The sequence below is a fragment of the Eptatretus burgeri genome, chromosome 10 (assembly GCF_056783735.1).
Source record: "Eptatretus burgeri isolate ZD-2024b chromosome 10, Ebu_testis_v1, whole genome shotgun sequence".
Classification (NCBI taxonomy): domain Eukaryota; kingdom Metazoa; phylum Chordata; class Myxini; order Myxiniformes; family Myxinidae; genus Eptatretus; species Eptatretus burgeri.
Window position 1 is genome coordinate 2,804,856 of NC_140970.1, and position 18,545 is coordinate 2,823,400.

Sequence of the window (18,545 nt, forward strand, 5' to 3'; positions counted from 1 at the left end):
TGCAGTGCCCCCTCTCAGTTAAGGTGGGAAATTGGAATTTGTCCAGGGTGCCAGTGATGTACCTCACTTACTTTTTATCCAAAGACACCATGGGTGTTTAACTCCTCTTTGTCGAAAGACACCACAGGTGTTTAACTTCCACCAGCTAATGCTACCAATTGGTACTCCAGTTTAACCTCCTTCCAAGGGATGTTGCTCTTTGTGAAGCAATGCCCTGCATGTGAAGCACCAATTGGATGTTTTTTTGTCGGGTCGAATTCTTAGAAAGCAGCTAAAAGGTTAGTGTGCTACCTCTGCACTATCCTGTCAGAACAGCCTCGATTGTATTACTGTGACTCCATCACAGCTTAGATCCCTTTGTGAATCTCCCAACTGTTAACTTGTCTCGGTATATGCTTGACTCTGGATACAAAATAAATAAATGAAGATAGGACCACTGGACCTGTAGCTTATCTGGGCCCTGGCCTCGTGTCGTAACCCAAATTTGATAGCATTCTGACAGGTGGGTCTGGAGAAGAAGATTTTTGAAGGAATTTTCCAAGTCTGCCATTTTGACCAACTGAAAGTCACGTGACCGGAGTACAATTGACCGGAGCTTTGCAATCCCCGTTACCAGTCAGTAGCGGAACCTTTCTGCCAAATTTCAGCCAGATCGGCCCGAAGGTTTGTCCGGAGAAGTCGAAATAGGAGACAGACGGACACACGGTGCACGATGACAATACCTTGTCTGGAATTCCAATTCCAGATAAGCTAGAAACCATGCCTTGAAGCTCCTGGTCAGTGGTATTTCCTTCTTTACCTGACTGGGTTTTGGCTGCACTGTTTGACTTGCTTCCATTGTTCTTAAGGCTCCCTCGTGTACCTTTAAAGGTGGGCTTGCCAACATATCAAGGTAAAAGTTGTTGAAGAATTGTCAAAGGGCATGGCACAACCAAGCACGATCCAAGTGTTAGCGGGTAGGGTTCAGGTCTCTAAGGTGGGCCCTCAAAGCTCGAGGTTTTGGATGCTCTCTGGTGCATTCTCAGCTGTTTTGAAGCACTGTTTTACAAAACTAATTCAGTCCATTTTTTTGCCCGATATAATGTTTGTATTCTGGCAGAAGATGGTACATAAAACATTCCATACACGGCATCATATAATATACCAATGATCATGGTGTTCCTCACATTTATTAACCAGTAAGGGATTTTTTTCCCACCTTATGCCTTGTAATCAATGTGATTTAAAATGTACTGTTTTTGTAAGACGACCTACATATTTATTTGCCCCAGGTCGAGCAAAGTGAAGTTTATTCCTGTCCGTGAAACACCCTGAAACCCACACCTCCAGAAAACAGACTTTTTTTGGAACACCTGCCACATTTTCTATCCAATCATCATGTACCTTCGTTAAAACATTCTCCATGGGTAGGCGCTCCTATGTTGAACGTTTCACGTCAGCCGCTCAAGCGGTTGCGGAGAAAACGAATTTAAAACCGAATAAAGGTGAAAAGGTGAGGGCCTCGGCTAATATTCCACAACATTGTCAAGGATGGTTGTGGACGTCTATTACTGGTAATAGCTAAGCGTTAACAATGCATCAGGTGTAATAAAGAACCAAGGGAACGCAGTACGGTGTTTTTATAGGTCTATAAATGATGTGAAGATTTAGGGTTAGATTTGATAAAACCAAGATTTTGTGCAGGTATGAAGAATTATAATTGATCTACTTCTTGCGCATGTCATTTTTACTGCTTTGTTGCCTTTGCTGACTTCAGCAGTTCCTTTGGTGGTTCCCAAGGAACACATAAAACCTTGTTAGGCAGTTTTATTTGTGTAATGAATGACAGTGTGCCATTTACCATGAAGATGTTAACGGTTTAGTGTCTTATTCTGTTGGTAATCGACAAATCCTTCTCGCAGAGTATCCATCTGTGGAGGTGTAAACGGAAGCAAGTCTGAGTACATTACAGAGAAAAAATTCCACCCAGTCAAGTGTACACTCTTCCTTCCTTTCAAAGTTCAAAAATCTTGCAGAGTTGAGGACACTATCATCAAATTGCAACCTATCTAAGGCCTGAGAATCACATTTCACATAAAATGCTCACACTCCTTTATAGAACTTCCTTTCTTCAGCAACACAAATGTCACCTCATCAGCAAGTTTTTTTTTCAGCCTTTGTTACTGTTCCATGTGGAGTTTGGAGTCATCGAGGTGGTTAGTAGTATTCTCAAAGTCCATCTTTGTGATATCATCGACTAGTTTGTTGGCATCCAATGTAATTAACTTACTAAACAGCTTTTTGAAGAAGACTCAAATTGCATCAGCCACCAGGTATATACTGGGATCCTCTGCTGCAGAATGAGGTTGATGCAAATGAAAGTTGGAAGCACTGACTCACAGAGAAGCAAGTATACCTCAGTCATTGGATCTTCAAATGCAGCAAGCAGCCAATTGAATCTTGTTTGTGATACATGTTCAGATTTGAAATTACTTTGCAAAGAACTGTAGAATTGCAAGATTTTATACTCAGCTAACCTTTTTCTAAACGAATCCATCAAATGCTGACATACCTGACAACCTCAAGGCAATAGTGGGGCAACTTAGCATAACAATTGTGCATTTTGTGAGGAAAGCACCAAATTTGGCACACTAGTCGCCTATCATATTATGAACAGATTTGGATATTGGGCAATATGAAAAGGACATCTATCTATATATCTTCTATATGTTACTAAAACTCTCACCTTGTACATATGGATGTATGTATGTTCCCGAAATACAACCAAAACGGTACACGATAACGCAAAAATTTTAGGCCCATCTTACTCACCATTCTCCTGCGGTGTGCAGTATCAAGTTTCGTAAAAATCGGGCGACAAAAAATTATTTAAAAATCGATTCCCGATTCAGTCAAGTACTCTTCGGGAGTATTTGATAAATGCAAACAACCTCAGCGGTATAGTTCGCTGGAGCTATCTTTTTTTATTTTTTCTTGAAATGATTGGTTCACGAAAAAAGTGAAAAAATATTTTCACGAAAAAAATAAGTGACCACTATATTCGTTATTGTTGTGTATCTGTCTTTGTCTGTCTGTCTATATGTCTGTCTGTCTATCTGTCCCGAGCATAGCTCCGTGGGTTTTGATCCGATCCTGATAAAATTTTGGTGGGAGGTTTATATCATGATCGAGTTGTGTTTTCCTGAAAATGGGCGTGGTGTGCCCATTATGGGCGGAGCCACGCCCAAAAAACGTGTTTTTTTATGGGGTAGCCGATTTCAATTTGCATCTTCTCCGAGGGGGTTTGTCGAATCTGACAGTGGTTTCAGTATTTGGTGAGCCCAATGGCACCTGCATAGCCCCACGGAGCTCGATTTTTCATTTTCGTCCCAAGGTCAAAGTCACAAGGCCACGAATTTAGAAAATTGCGAATTTTGACAAAAAATTTCTTCTCCGAGGGGTTTGTCGAATCTGGCAGGGGTTTCGGTATTTGGTTAGCCCAATGGCACCTGCATAGTCCCACAGAGCTCGATTTGTCATTTTCGTCCCAAGGTCAAGGCCACAAGATCACGAACTTAGAAAATTGCGAATTGTGTTTTTAGGGGGTAGCCGATTTCAATTTGCATCTTCTCCGAGGGGGTTTGTCTAATCTGGCAGGGTTTCGGTGTTCGGTTAGCCCAATGGCACCTGCATAGCCTCACGGAGCTCGATTATTATTTTTTTTTTTTCATTTTCGTCTCAAGGTCAAGATCACGAACTTAGAAAATTGCGAATTTTGACAAAAATCCATCTTCTCCGAGGGGTTTGTCGAATCTGGCAGGGGGTTCAGTATTTGGTTTGGCCTTGGTCACATTTGCCACGGTGGCCGTGGGGTTTCCAAAATCTATGGCCACGAGCAATTATACGGCGGCTGCAGTATTTCCATGGTCGCACAATGTAGCAGTCACATATGTTTTTATTTTTCGGGAAGCCGCACGGCGTATTTAGGCCTAAGTCACATTTGCCACGGCGGCCGTGGGGTCTCCAAAATTTACGACCACGAGCAATTATACGGCGGCCGCAGTATTTCCACGGTCACACAATGTAGCAGTCACATATGTTTTTATTTTTTGGGGAGCTGCACGGCGTATTTATAAATTGTGGAGACCAAAAACGTGGGGTTGCCGTACGCTCTTTAATTTGATGTCGCACGGTGACCTTAGGGCGTTCCTGCGGCGACCATAGAATTTTCAAGGCAGACACAAGGTAGCCTCAAAGTGCCCGCAAGGCGACCGCAGGGGGCCCTAAGGCGAACGTGCGGCCAGATGGACGGTAAGGCCAAAAAAAAAAAAATGTTGCATTGGCGTAACGGGTCACTGAAAAATAGGGTAGGTCGGTCGGGATCTTTTTTTTATTTTTATTTTTTCCTAATAAATCCCTCCCAAAATCTCCCCCGGCTCGAGTACCACCCTTTTTGTCGGCGGGTTCTGTCCGAAACACTTCCGGGTTTTTGCGATCGCGATCGCAATCAACAAGATACTTGAAAACGATAGCAAAACAACAAAAATAGCAATAAAATAGGGTCGGCAAAATTTTTCGATAGCAAAAAAACAAAAAAAAAACGTAGGGTCGGCGGAATTTTTAGGGTCGGGCGGGTTACGCCAATGCAACATTTTTTTTTTGGCCTAAGGTAGGGGTAAAAAATTTAATTTTTTTTTTTACCAGTTTTTTTTTTTCGCCTTGTCGAATTGCTACGGTGAATGTAGAAATGAAAAAAGTTATAGCTCCGTGTTAAAATTCCACGGCGACCTTATGGCCTGTAAAATATAGCCATATGGCGTAGGGCCACCCTGAGGCCACCTCAGAAACTCTGTGGCCGCCGCACGTTTCTGTGAATTCAGAGGGCGTACGGCCGCCGTATCCTCACCGTAGAGCAAATGTGACTTGGGCCTTAGCCCAATGGCACCTGCATAGCCCCATGGAGCTCGGTTTTTCATTTTCGCCCAAGGTCAAGGTCACAAACTTAGAAAATTGCGAATGTTGACATAAAAATCATCCGACCACCCAAACATTGAGAGCTCGGATGACAATATCTTTTATGCATAATCTTGAGGTCATTTACCACCTAAAGTCTTGGAACTATTTTTCTCTATCTCGAACATCTTGCCCGTGGCGCCCCCTTCAAGTTTGTTTTTACGCTGATTTCATCAAAGTATGGATAATTAAATCCGAGGAGTGTGAAATGCCATACAGCCTATATGACGTTATATTGTTCCTGGAATGTTCCAGAGGAAGTTTTGCACCAAAGGTCATAATCCTTGACCTTTGACCTTTAAAGTTCACAAAGGTCAAATTTTCAAGGTTGTGGGAATCGAACCGGGTTTTCGACCTTCTTCGCCGAACTAACTCCAATAAGCTATAGCACGTATCCTGTTTCCTTATTTTAATGTCTACAACATTGTTTTGTGACCTTTAAAGGTTATGCAAAGGTCAAATTTCGAAAGTTGTTGAACGAAACCGGGTTTTCGACATTTTGCCGCTAATAACCTGTCACTCATACCACATCATGTTGATCATTTTTATAACTTGGTCAAACATTATCACATTGTCTCATCCTTGACTTCTGAAACATTCTACATCGTCAAATACCGCTCGTGAACCATCGTCGTCTTCAGACTTGTTTATTTTAAAATCTCAAACATTTAGTATAGACAAAGAACGATTTATTTTGAAGCACAAAATAAACATCACAATTTTTGATCTAATACTTCCGTGTTCATTAATAAATTAAATTGTGTTTTGAAGATTACGCACAATAATTTCTTCGACTTTCTTTTCTCCGTTTTTTTTTTCACATTGAAACGCAATATCAAGTTTCGTTCAAATCAGGCAACAAAATTTTTTTTATTAAAAAATCAATTCCCGATTCAGTCGAGTACTCTTTGGGAGAATTTGATCAATGCAAACAACCTCAGCGGTGTAGTTACCTCAGCTGTATAGTTCGCTGGAGCTTTCTTTTTTTTTTATGATTTTTATCAACCGCTGTCACAATGGGAACCCAATGGGTTCACTGGTCGTCTAGTATATGTATTTCTAAAACTCTCATCTTGTATGGATGTATGTATGTTCCCGAAATACAAGCAAAACGGTACACGATAGCGCAAACATTTTAGGACCACCTTACTCACCATTCGCCTGCGATGTGCAGTATCAAGTTTCGTTTAAATCGGGCAACAAAAAAATTATTAAAAAATCAATTCCCGATTCAGTCACGTACTCTTCGGGAGTATTTGATCAATGCAAACAACCTCAGTGGTATAGTTCGCTGGAGCTATCTTTTTTTTTCTTGAAATGATTTTTTTCATCAACCGCTGTCACAACGGGAACCCAACGGGTTCATGGGTCATCGAGTAGCCTATAATATTGTTGCGGTTATGGAAGAACTTTGGGAGTTGCATCCAACACAAAGAAACCCTGACGTTTAGATATATCAGCAGTATTTTCTTTAGATAGTTTACCTTTCCCCTCATATTAGTGGACAGGGAAATGCATTGTGTTTGTTTAGCAGGTTCAAATTCCCTTCGTAACCCCTATCTCGATCCCCTCTCTTTTTGCATCCCTTCTTATCACTTTCCTTAATCCCTCTTAATCTCTCTCATTCCCTGCACATCCTTTCAGTGCATCAATTCACACTTTGCAACACACAAACCCACATTTCATTACAAAACCAAAGGAACATCACTCAGTAGCACTGGGAGCAGCAAGGACCGCATATGGGCGGGGTCTTTGGTGAACAGTGTCGCCGAACTGGGAGCTCGACCAATGAGCATGACCTGACAACAGCCGCACTCCATTACGAAGGCAGCGCCATGAACAACAAGCTGCGCTGTGACGCTGAACATGCCTCGGCCAGTACTGATGGAGTACTGCTCTCCCCTCTGGGCTGGTGCTCCTGCCTCCCACCTTTCTCGACTTCACGCTGTCGAAACCAGTGCTTTTAAGATCATTGGCATCTCCCGCAATGAAGCTGAGTCTTTGGGCCTCTCACTCAATCACCGCAGGTTGGTCGGTGGTCTTTCTGTCTTCTACCGACTCCTCTCCAGCCTTGCCCCCCCTGCTCTCTCTGCGATTTGTCCCAACCACATTTCCACAGGGCGCTCAAGGTCCGCCAACAACCCCCTTCTGGTAAAACTACCAAAATCACGAATCACTGCTCATCTTCACTCTTTCATTCCTCTTTTTTCCCGCCTTTGGAATAAACTTCCTCACTCTATTCTTTCCCATTCTTCCCTTCAGGCTTTCAAAACAGCTGTTCACCACCACCTCTTATCTTCCCCCATCCAAATCCTCGATCTTTTCTACCCCCGATAATCCACCCAAGCCCACTTCCTTCAATTCTCCTGCTTTCCTTCCTGAAAGTCCCTTTAATGTCCATCTTCCCCTCGCCATGTTCCCCGTCCCATCCCCATCCCTCTCCCTTCCACAGTTCACCTGTGTCTGTTCCCCAATGTTTTGTCCCTTCCACTCCCGCCCCTCTTGTCTCATGCCTCCTTGCTGTGAGTTGTGTGTTAGCTCTCATACGAGCCTCGACAAGGTATACAAAAAAAAAAAAAAAAAAAAAAAAAAAAAAAAAGGCTTCATAAGTCCGGGCAGCCCAGAACTTGAGGTCATGTATGTCCAGGCAAATGAGAGCCAGACAGTTGTGAAGGAATGAGCTGGGTGAACACGAACCTCTGCACAGATGGGCTCTGCTGGGAGCGATCGAGCCAGCTGTGGAGCAAGTGCTCACGTGCTGCGGGGCTCTTTCCCTGGACGTGCCGGCGAATACACACCGATTTATACGATCTTTCTCTTGCTTTCCCTATTTTCAATTGTTCTGTGGTGATAATTCCTTTCAGTGTGCTGGTTACAATAATGGTGTTTAAACCAGGTGATGGGGATGCTTAAACCAGAACAGAAGAAATGTCACTCACATTTAAAATGCCACGGCGTGTTATACATGAAGTCCGGTTGATGATTACTTCTTTACCATTTCTCCAGTGGCTGGTGAAGAAGAAGAATCAATTGGAGTCGAGCCGCCGCCACTTTCATGGTGTCAAACATGGCAAACAGAAGAAAGAACTAATTTGTTGTCACTGTGGTCATTCAGCCAAACAAACCAAATCCACCTCACTCAATAGTCTTGGTGATGTTGAACGAGTCACTCGTGAATAGGAATGTGAACTAGCTTGTAAGGACAAGCGTGTGAGTTCCCCTGATTTCATGATGACGAGCTTCCTTTTAAAGGGGACCCCGCAGCATCCGCCGCATCCATTGGCTCCCTGGAAGGACCTTTCCAATTGGCCACGAGTGTTCACATTGTTTGCTTTGTTACAAATATTGACAAAATGTAGAGAAAATTAATGAGTTACAACGGTTCACTTGGAATGCATAAAGAACAATCGACGATTTTTCCCCTCGACTCGCTGAGAGCAGGGGTACTGATTTGCATTCACGATTTCCTCAAACGCATTACGAAGCATTCATCGCATCGCTCCCCACATGGTGCATTACCACCATCACCCTCTCTTTTTTTTCTCTTTTCTCCCCCCCCCCCCGTCCCCTTTTTACGTTGGGAGCCTGGAAGCCCACACACAGGCTTATATCAGGTGAGCGAGGGGTTGCCAATGAGCCTGCCTTCTGTATCTCTCTGTCTATCATGCTAACTTGTCTAATTTCCCAGAGTGAATGAGGCACCTCTGCCTGCAGTTTCATGAAAAGGTGATTGTTCAAGGGGTTTACGTGTGCAAGGGTAAGACTTTCTTTTGTGACACTGCATTGCTTGTAAATACGTGCTTTTTGTTAACATGACCATTCGTTTCCAACCTGCTCAATAGTTTCTTTCTCGATTGGTTAGACACTAGCGTGTATCTAGTGGATGGGAGTTTTGCTACGGTCAGAATAGCCGACGTCCCACTTGTGGTTCTGCTCGGCGGTACGTGATTTAAGTGGGAATGGGGCGTCGAGAGCACAATTCCCTATCTGGAGAATTAATTTGATGGGAAGGTAACGCGGAAATTGGACGCGAGGACCCTACCTAAATTGATCACCTCAGGCGGCGTCCATGTCTGCGAAACAACCCGTCGTGCTGTGGAGTTATCTGTGGCTCGTTGGCTTCAGGGTCAAATATTGGGAAGTGGGTCAGAGAGGCCACTTGTGACACTGTAACAATATTAAACACAAGAGCAAGGCATTCTTTAAGTATATAATAGGGAAGGAAAGGGTGAAGAGGAGTGTGAGCCCATTGACGAATAACACAGGATAATTGGTAGAAGATGAGAAGCACACAGAATAGCCTGGTGTGTTGGCACAGTGGTTAGGGCAGCGGCTTGGGATCCAAAAGGTCCTGAGTTCAAGCCCCGTTGGGCCACTGAATTAATACACCAGGGGGTTGACTCAGCCTGTCATCCTTCTGAGGTCGGCGAAATGAGTACCAGTGTACTGGGCCGGTGTATACCCTGGTTAAAATAGGTGTACCATATCCCTGTGTCGTAAGAGGCGACCAGGGTTGCGTCAGGAAGGGCATCCGGCGTAAAACATGTGCCAAATCACTATGCGGATCATACGGATGATCCGCTGTGGCGACCCCTAACAGGAGCAGCCGAAAGAAGAAGAAGAAGAATTGGTAGAAGATCAGGGTCAGATAGCAGACTTATTAAAAAAAAAAAAATTTAATTCTACATTTATATGGAAACAGTCAGGGGAACTTCCAATAATGGAGAATATCTATTTTGGGGTTGAACAAGGGCTTTTAGAAGAGATCCATGTTGAATTGATGAAGTAGAAGAAGCCAGAAAAACTAAGGGATGATAAAGCTCCGGGGCCAGATAATATGCATCCAAGAGTATTGCGGGAGGTGGCCGAGCAGGTAAGTGTTGTATCCGCGGATATCTTTAACAGCTCACTGGAGTCAGGACAGGTATCAGAGGATTGGGGAATAGCAAATGTGACACCATTATTTAAGAAAGGATCCAGAGAAGAATTAGGAAACTAAAGACCTGTTCGTTTCACTTCAGTTGAATGGTCTCCCCAGAAAGGTAGTGGTGGGGAGGGGAAGGGGGGATGGATAAGTTTAATTGGTATTTGGATAGGTTCCTGTATGCATTGGAGATAGTGGACATAGGGATATTGCTTTATGTGGATGGTAGGTAGCTTGTATGTGGTGGGTGACAACACTGGAGTGGTTCGGTGCAGGCATGATGGGTCAAATAGCCTCCTCCTGTGCCGAAGTTCCTTGTGTATCACTGTAACTCCTTGGAGAAAGATTAAAATCCCCAAAAAGATGTTACCACGAAAAATAAATTGTTCCCGTGATGCTTTATTGACATCCCAATCAGAACCGGGAAATTGGTGGGAAGGGAAACGGGAAAAAGGAAAATAAAGTCGTACTACGGGCCCAGTTCCTTTCCCAAGATGCACTTGAACGTGTCATTCACGGCCTACGCCGAAGATATGGAAACTGCCTATGGCGGTCATCCTGCAGTGTCACTCTGAAAAGTGCGGTTCAAATGTGTTGAGAAGCACGGGTTGTCGTGTGGAATGCATGGATTGTAATCTTTTGAATTGCCTGGGACTTGTGTGCAGCATGCACACTAGCTCCCACAGACACACCGTCTATGTGGTTCCCTCGGTACTCATACTTGTTTGCATCTTATTGGTATCTGACAAAGCCAGCCGTTCAGCAGTGCCACATTAAAAAGCACCGTTCTTCGCTCTGAAAAGCAAGGGTCTTACAATTTTGAAATGCTGCTTAAACACCGTGTCCAATTGGCGTTTGGTCCCATACTCAGCAATATGGCCGGCTCCCACATTTTGCGATCAGTCTGATAGCCAGCCCCAGGGCTGGCTCTGACAACTTGATCTGTCCCATGGTGCATGTGCTCACGCGTGCGCGCACACACACACACACACACACACACACACACACACACACACACACACACACACACACACACACACACACACACACACACACACACACACACACACACACACACACACACACACACACCTGTATGACCTCTTAAGTGCTCATATCATGTCTTGCTCTCAACCACTAACACTCAGTACCATGACACACACAGGCCAAATCTCAGTGGTACTGCCTTCCCAGTACTTGTCCTGATTTATGTCTCACTCATGCTCACTCTCAACCATTGGCCCCTCACTATGACAGACACCAGCTGGAGAACCTGCTGCACTGCTGTGGCAAGCTCCTCTTGGTGAACTTGGGTGATCTGACATTGTTCTTACACCTCATCAATCTTGTGTCCACAATCCAGTGTTCAGGCTTGACTCGATTTGCTTTCACTCCACACTTACATATAGCCGACATAAGTATTCACCCCCTCCAAAGTTTTCACATTTTGATGCCACCTGAGCTTATTTCATGATGGTTTCAAATCAAATTTAATATATGAAGAGTCTTCGCAAACTACTCTAAAGTGATAAAGCTAAAAAATGCAGATAAAATGTGAATAAATTAAATTAACAAAGAAAATCAGATGATTCTCAGTTGCATAAGTATTCAAACCCTTTGCTAAATTCACCCCAATTCACTTCAGGAGCAAATTATATTTGTTTCAAAGGTTATAAAATAAGTGTAAGAGGTTTCAAGTGGATGTAGTCAGTGGTTTAACTTTAAAATTAAGCTCTCCCCCCCTCCCCAAACCACTTGTCGATGGCGTTTTAAGGTGCAACCCACTTGGTCAATCAACAAGGCAACCATGAAGACCAAGGAGCTTTCCGAAGAAGTCAGACATAAAGTGGTGGAGAAGCACTGTTCAGGAGAGGGTTATAAGAAGATTTCAAAGTCACTCATGATCTCTGAGTATGGTGAAATCCATCATGAAGAAGTGGAAGATGTGTTATACCACTCAGACTCAACCCAGATCAGGTCGTCCATCCAAACTCAGCAGCTGGGCAAGCAGGAAACTAGTTGGAGATGTCACTATAAATCCACAATGACTGAAAGATCTGCAAGGCTTTATGTTCGAGATGAAGGTCAGTCTTCCTCAATGAACAATATCCTGTTCCCTTCACAAAGCTGGCCTCGATGGACATGTGGCAAGAAAGAAGTCATTACTGAAAAAGGCGCATCGAAAACCTCATCTGGAGTTTGTGAGAAAGCTTCTCTTAAAGATACTGCAGGCATGTGGAAAAACGTTTTGTGGTCAGATGAGACAAAAATTGGACATTTTGGTCTACATTCAAGCGCTACATCTGGCGCAAGCCTAACACTGCACCTCACCATCAACACCATCCCTAATGTCAAGCATGGTGGTGGCAGCATCATGTTATGGGGCTGCTTTTCATCAGCTGGGATGGGCAAGCTTGTCAGGATAGAAGGGACAATGGACGATGAAAAGTATTGGAGTCTCCTTGAAGAAAATCTGCTTGAGTCAGCCATGAATCTGAAACTGGGTAGGAGATTCACATTTCATCAGGACAATGATTTGAAGCACAGAACCAAAGCCACATTGGAGTGGCTGAATTAGAAGAAAGTAAATGTTCTTGAGTAGAGCATTTATGGCAAGACTTGAAGATTGCAATCCATCAACGATCCCCATCAAATTTGGCAGAACGAGAGCGATTTTCACGTGAATCATGGGCAAAGATTTCACTATCTCACTGTGCAAAGCTGGTAAAGACCAACCCAAAAAGGTTCAGAGCAGTCATTGCTGCAAAAGGTGCTTCCACCAAGTACTGACCGAAGGGGATGAATACTTTTTCAACCAGTGAATTTTGATTGGTACATGTTTTTTGCAGGTATTCCTGACATGTAACCTCCTTCAACTATAAGTGTTTAGTTTGATCCCTTCAGTTATGAACAAAAGCATTCATTTGGAAAAATTGGTAATTCATCTAAACATGGTGTTATTGGTAGGGGGTGAATACTCACTGTAAAGCCTGTGCCGCAGTAATCTCACCTCTCACCCTTCACCTCACATTCCCCATTTTAACTTCTCACTCTGAATCCCCTGCTTTAACCTCTCACCACATAAACCCCATTTTAACCTCTCACCCTGGCATCCCCTGTTTTAGCCTCTTTTTCTGCAAGAGCAAAGGTCATGAAAGGGCAAGGTTGAATTGAGAGTGGTTTCACAGGGCAACGATTGGGCACAACGAGCAAGGGAAGAAATGAACACAAAAGAAAGTGAGAGAGAAGGGGAAGAAACACTGAAACTAGCAAATTAGAGGGTTAGGGTTAATCGAGGTAAAAATAAATAAGTAAAAGATGATGGGTCAGAATATGCGGTAACGGTGAACTGCCTGATTTCTTCTTCTTGCATATGGCAGCTTGGCTGCCAGGGTATCTATCATTTTGTTGGGGCATGGCTATGCCACTGATGCTGTGCCCCTATCCCAGTACACTGGTACTCATTTTTCCAACCTCAGAAGGATGACAGGTTGAGTCACCCCCACCTGGTTTTAATTCAGTGGCAAACAGAGCTCAAACTCAGGACCCAAAGATCCCAAGCCAGTTACCCTAACCACTCAGCCAACACCAGACTGAAGCTGCCTGATTTGAAGACCTTGGAGGAAGAGTAGGAAAGAACAGCCTGTGGAAGGCAGTTCCATAGATGGAAGAAGTGAGGAACAAAGGAATGGAAGTGTGCAGTGAGCCTGGATTTCAGAAGTTTAACCAAAAGGGGTTACTGGAAGAACGCATGCATCATGGAATTTCTGCAGAGGGTTGGAGGATATTGAGCAATTTTGAAGAAGAATACTGAAAAAGAGCAGAGGAAGCAATATTGGAGAAGAATCAGTTTTTAAAAAAACAAACAGAAGAGACCGCCACCTACATGCGATGTGAAAGCAATAACAAACCTCGTGCTCCTGCCTCATCACAGGACATTCCAATAATGTTGAGAGCTTCAGATTCCACAGAATCCGGGAGAGGCGTGTGATGCTGGGGTGCAAGCCCATCGGAGGAGAGCAGTCCTCCATTGAGTTCTAGACAAAGGCCTTCAAGACTGTGAGCACCTCTGATTTTTCCAAGGAAATACTTGGATTGAAAGAGGATTCCCAGTCAGCTGCTGGCTTTCGAGGGCACCTGTGCTATGTGGTTTTCCCAGGAGAGGCTATGGTTGATGGTGAGGCATAAAAGTTCATACACATCCCCCATTTTTACTTCTCACCCCAGCATCCCCCTATTTTAATCTTCACCCCGCATCCTCCATTTTAAGTTTTCACCCCAGTATCCCCCATGTTAGCCTCTCATCTCTACATCTATTTACATGAAGCAAACTACTGGTTTTCCCTTCTCTACCGGTGGGCGACTGTAGCCACCCAAAGCACGGTAGTCTGGGAGGCCGTTCCGAGGTGACGAAGTTTTCACTGTTGATGCCATTTGGAACACTTCTTGTTTGTCTGCAAAGTCTCCTGAAGCCTTTCACCCCCTCTTTTACCTTACTGTGGGGCCAATTATCTGCAGCACCCCCATCCTACGTTTTCCCACCTCGGGGTCCCCCTTCGTTTTTGGGCTCAACCCTTCTCCTGGGGTTATTTTTTAAAAACATCTCATCACGTTGCTTGTGCACATCTGGTGTCACCTTCCCCAGCACTTGTCAGTTGCTGCACTGTCCCCGTTCGTTGCTACAAACTGATACGTGGATACCTGTATGAATGGAATCAGTAATGCACCCACCAAGCCGCCATATTGGTCTGCAAGGTGTTTCAAAAGCACGGAATCAGAGGGATATTATTTTACAATTTTATTCTAATAATTGCTCAAATTGCCAACCACTGACATGCATACACATATCGATTCCTGTATGAGATGGACAACAAGGGATGTGTGGGTAAGGTTGAGGGGTAGGGGAGAATGCAGGGAGAGTGAAGTTGAGCAGTGATCCTTGATTTCAGTACTTTCACCGGGAAAGGGGGGGGGGGGTAACAGGTGTTGGAATGTATATTGTCTGTTATTTAATTGCTACCAGTCTTGGTTTGTTTTGAAATTATTTCCACACTTACCTGCTTACCAGATTCTTGTTGTTACAAACCCTTTTTAATTACTCGTCCCCAATTGACAAAACAAACCAATGCGGATGACTGAGCCATGAAGGATGATGAATCCTTTTTCTTAGTTTTAACTTGTATCAAATAATCATTTGTTTGCTTTGAAGTTGGCTAGGCCGAATAGCTTCATTTCGCTGAAGGACCATATCAGGTGTTATGGGATGGGGGTGAAATATTCCCCCAAGGTTCCCACCGGCCATGAGCCTTAACAACTGAAGCAAATCAATAATTATTTCCATAACTTCCAAAACTAGAGGTCATGGGACATGACACCCCACGCAGTGTTAATGATATACAATACTGTACTTCAGTTTTGATAAAATAATGATATTAAAGATGTTTTTTTTAATAAAAATACAGAAATTTATCGCAAATGAAGCAGTCTTATACACCACCCTTACACACTGTAACAAGACGACGTTGAATCACAGTTTAGGAGATGAAGCTTCATTGATCACCACAGAACGGAGCGTCAATCGGCATCGTACGTAGCCAGATCAGCAGCCTCTTCTTCACCCTGATACTGCACCCTCTCACATGCCATGCCCACTTCTCAGGGACTGTTATTACATACACCGTCCCATAAACAAATCCCAATACTGCAAACCTGGAGTTTATGAACCTGCAAAATTATGACGACGGTGGTTTATGTTCTACAGTGTTTCAAGTATATAATTCAATTTGAGTGAAGGTTTAAAGGCTTATAAATTAATTCCGGGTTTTACCCAGTGTCGATTACATCACCAAATCTAACACGTAACAATTAGTTCTTCGTGCCTGTTGTTTGTGTCCTTTACAATGTCCTTAAAACAGCTCGGTTCCCCGTTTGGAATGATTTTCTACTTTATTTGAGTGCCAATCACACAGAGTTAAAAATTCTCTCACTCCTCTGCGCACGTGCGATCAGGACAAATTCAAAGCCAAAGTACTGCGGAACGACAAACTCGTCTTCGTATTGGTGTTCAAAATATAACATTCCATTTAAATAAGTTGTTCCTCCATCATGAATGGACGTTTACCCATTGATCCTGCTTTTCTCTTCACGTGCGTGGGGTAATTATTATGACCATCAATCACATCCAGCTAACCACTACCAGCTGCATGAAAAGACACAATCCCAGCACATCCACTGAAAAAGTTGGAAACCGCTGAGCCTTTGCAAACACGCTCAATGCAGCCAGCAAATTGCGTTGCAAAGAACTTTCCTCCAGTTCCAGTTCAGTCGTTAACAGGGTGGCGAGACAGAGAAATCCAATCAGTTTGCAACACTCAGCATGGACACCGGTCGGTATGGGGTGGTGGGCCTGAGAGCACTTGTGCTTGACTGAAAGATCAGCAAAATAAGCAGGGATAAAGCAGCAGCTGAGAGCCAAGTAGGCCAGGATTTGTGCAGATACGGGTAAGGGTCTGTATATTACACGACCCAAAGAGGGGGTATTTAAAATGATCCATCCCCCCTCCCACCATCACTGTCTACACATTCCCCTTCCATTTCCACTTTAACTCGAACCTCCACACAACTCCATTTTCATGTTCACCCCACACTCCTCACTTCGACTTTCATTCACCTCCGCCCCAGTTTGATGTACGTAATAAGTAGATGGCTCCATGTCGGTCTCGTGCAAACAAAAGCAACTCAAGTGCCAGTACAATAAAGAACCAGAAAAGACACTACATGGTAAGATTTAAATCACAGAATTACATGGATCTGAAATTTCAAATTGCTTATCTTATCCCTCTCCCCCATTCCCCAAACCCCACCTCTTCATCCACTGCACACTCTCCCACCCCAACACTAACAAAGCTCATGGGGGTATTATGAAAAGGCATTTCAAATCCCATGGTAGAAACAAAAAGTCAGCACAAATTGGCAGGTTTATACAGCATCCAGATGTATTAAAGGCCATTTCACACACGACCTGCAACTTTGATCAGGGTGCTGGTTGTAAATGCAGATAACGTCAGCAAAATTGCCCCACACTCAGTACTTTCAAATAGCGTTGCACACACATCGAGGAACAGGGATTGCAAACGGGAAAACGTTCACGTTTTGCCTCAACTTCCAAAGAACGACATCAAGGAGATGCACAAGAACGAAACTTAGAAAGACTAAACTTCACTGATCAATGGCTGGGGCTGCCGGGGTGGTCTGGAGCTACACGCACTCGCTTCTGTCTCGCCTGGGTTCGAATCCTGACCCAGCTATAAACTGGCATCCCGGTGTTTTACAGGTAGGGTGATTAATCAATGTGTGTGCCAACCCTCATATGGACGTTAAACTGGCGTCCTATCCGCCAACAGGTGGTGGACATTAAAAAAAAAATCCCACGGTGGCCTTGGTGAGCTCTCAGCAGCACCATGAACAAATTGAAAATTCCTGCCCAAACCAATGCTGGGAAGGCAATGGCAAATGACCCAGCATAACGCTTACCAAGAAACTGCTTCGGGAGCTCCCAGGGTCTGTAACAGAGTATGCTACATCAGAATCAGGAAATCAATACCCTGACCCCCTTTCTCCAGGAACAAGAGGATTAGTTTCCCCACCAGGGGGAGGGGTGGTTATATAACTTGACCCTGGGAACACCAAGCACGAATGTAAAATTTGGTGGTCAACCAAGCCATTTTTTATCCTATAAGGGACAGACATGGCCTTATTTTATATAACTACAAACACCCATTTATTTATTTATGCCTCAGACCTGACCCGAATGTAACACGAATGTAAAATTTGGTGGAGATTGACAGAGTCGTTTCTTTTTTTCCACCCATGATTGTTCAGACATGCGCACACACACGTACAGAGAATTACCTTGCTTAATATAATAGGATAAGATCGGATATTCCACTCCGCACTCCCATTGTTTGAATATTTATGTTGCTTATCTGAAAGTATCAAGATAGTCTGCTCTCAATTTACTATTACTGCAGTGGTTGTTCAGTCATATTGCACAATTATATCTTTTCACATCAAGTAATAAAGCATTTTATAAAACGGTTTTACAATCCAAACGGTGTAAAAGTCACCCTCTGTGATGGGCATGCACGCAAATTTCAATACACCTGTTCGCTGTGATTTTTTACATGAAGTCAATGATTTAACTTTGTGAAATAAACAAGACACGGTGACATAATGGTTAGCGCTATCTCTGAACCGGGCGGTTCTAACCCCGGCCGAGCTTTACCAAACATTAAAAATGGTACGTGCTGCTTCCTTGCTTGAAGCTCAGCATTTAAAAGGACAGAGCATGGACAAGCAACCATTGCACAGGCTGGATCGGCCTCCTTCTGCATCAAAGTTACTCGTAATGCGCTAATGCTGAGTTAAGTTTCTCGTGTTGTCTCGGCGTAGTTGATTGCTATTGTTAATGCAAACAACAAATACATACATATTGTTAAATTTGTCGATTCAAACTTTGTGTGTACATAGCAGCAGGCCAATGCTTAATTTGTTAAACAACTCGTACCAATCTCCAATCAACAAATTAATTTATTAAAAACCTCTTGTGAAACAAAGTTCAGCTTCAGAA

General features: G+C 43.6%; 1 long non-coding RNA gene across 1 annotated transcript in view; it reads left to right on the forward strand.

Annotated features, from left to right (window-relative positions):
• The window catches only part of LOC147017819 (uncharacterized), an 80,490-nt gene extending 71,676 nt beyond the window's left edge, over positions 1-8,814 (forward strand). Inside the window, exon 3 of the long non-coding RNA XR_015062155.1 lies at positions 7,999-8,814. This is a non-coding gene — a long non-coding RNA (uncharacterized LOC147017819). The remainder of the gene's footprint in view (positions 1-7,998) is intronic.
• Positions 8,815-18,545: the final 9,731 nt, after the last annotated feature.